We start from the raw sequence: 1797 nt of genomic DNA on the forward strand, positions 1-1797 counted from the left end.
CAAATTAGTAATTGAATTTACTAATTGAGGTTACAAAAAATCGGAGCCAGAACGGATATATTTTGCTTTCAGACGAAAAATTAGATCAAAGTTTACTATGTAAACTTTATTTTGTATCGTCCAAATTCCCCTTTATGTATGTGCTTTCCGGAAACGTATAGTACTCTATTTCATTAGAAAAATCGGGCGTAATCAACTAGACCCCAGTACGCCTTCGAATCCTGAATATGATGCTACCAATAATTGTGGTAATTCACATATGGCACATATGTCTTTCTCCCATCAATTAGTACTCGTTGAAGAAATCAAAATTCCCATATTTTTTTTGTTGAAAAATGTGGAAAAAAAAATAAGAGAGATCCCCGTTTGGAATAAAATTCAGTTATGTTATTTGTTCTCTCTTTCACAGGAAAGGAAGAGATTAATTGATGTATTTTTTTTTTATTGGATTTGGATCCATCGGGACTGACGGGACTCGAACCCGCAGCTTCCGCCTTGACAGGGCGGTGCTCTGACCAATTGAACTACAATCCCAGGGAAATAAAGTGTACAACATATGTTGTTGATTTAATTTCCTTCAAACCTTTCTATGTAGATTTTTTGATTCGAATTGTCATATTCTACCAGACAGAGACGCGAGTAATAAAGTAATAGATTGATATGCGCGGAGACATGGACTTTAGTGTGAGAAGCATGGATTAATATTTATTTTTTCGTTATTGTAAAATTGATTGATTATCAATCTGTCAATGAATAAAAAAAGAGTTTTTTTTTTTATTCTTTCATATCAAGTCAAGTATTTCTGTAGAAGGAACAAATAGGTTATATCAATTTTATGGTGGATACGCGATATATTGGGCCGAGCTGGATTTGAACCAGCGTAGACATATTGCCAACGAATTTACAGTCCGTCCCCCATTAACCGCTCGGGCATCGACCCGGGAAGAATCAATTCCAAGCTTGTTGATAATCCATGATCAACTTCCTTTCGTAGTACCCTACCCCCAGGGGAAGTCGAATCCCCGCTGCCTCCTTGAAAGAGAGATGTCCTGGACCACTAGACGATGGGGGCATACTTGCCCGACTGCCATCATACTATGATCATAGTATGAATAGTTTTTTGAAATTGTCAATATAAAATAAATATAATGGACTAATATGATGCAATTCGACGTATTTTTCTTTCTTTCATTATTCCATCGAAATTTTTTTATTTGTGATTTCTATTTATGAATCGTTCATTCTAATCACCATTCCCCATATAATTCTATATAGAAATTATTTTATTTTAAATTGCATTTTTTTTTATTTATTTCATTTAAATAATATACATAAATTTGCAAATTGGAATATATAGTTATATTACTTATATTATAGAATATCAAATGAAAATAGTGATTAGTAGTGATTAGAGGAAACCTCTAAAATAAACAAAAATAATAAATATTAGAAAAAAAAATATTCTTTTTTTATTTTATTCTTTTTTTATTTAAATAATACGAAGGCTAGTACCCCTTCGGGAATTGGTCTGCCATATGCTATAAACAGGATTAAACTCCATTTCTCATACTTTCACTCATTGATTCACTCATTGTTAAGATTAGGTTAGGTATATTTCGATCTCACACTAAGCCAAGAAATTAAAAAACGATAAATTTTGAAATCTGGGGATAGGGATCAACAAGTTATTGAAATTTTTTTCTCGCCAAATAGAATTGCTTTATCAATGATTCGGTGAATGTATCTATGTTCAATTCGTGTGTGTACATGTATGAATCAAATTCATTTCGTTAGGAT

General features: G+C 32.3%; 1 non-coding gene across 1 annotated transcript; it reads right to left on the reverse strand.

Moving 5' to 3' along the window:
* Positions 1-460: 460 nt before the first annotated feature.
* TRNAD-GUC (transfer RNA aspartic acid (anticodon GUC)) lies at positions 461-534 on the reverse strand. Its single transcript has one exon. It is a non-coding gene; the product is annotated as a tRNA-Asp (tRNA).
* Positions 535-1797: the final 1263 nt, after the last annotated feature.

The sequence above is a fragment of the Cucumis melo genome, unplaced genomic scaffold (genome assembly GCF_025177605.1).
Source record: "Cucumis melo cultivar AY unplaced genomic scaffold, USDA_Cmelo_AY_1.0 utg001685l, whole genome shotgun sequence".
Lineage (NCBI taxonomy): Eukaryota > Viridiplantae > Streptophyta > Magnoliopsida > Cucurbitales > Cucurbitaceae > Cucumis > Cucumis melo.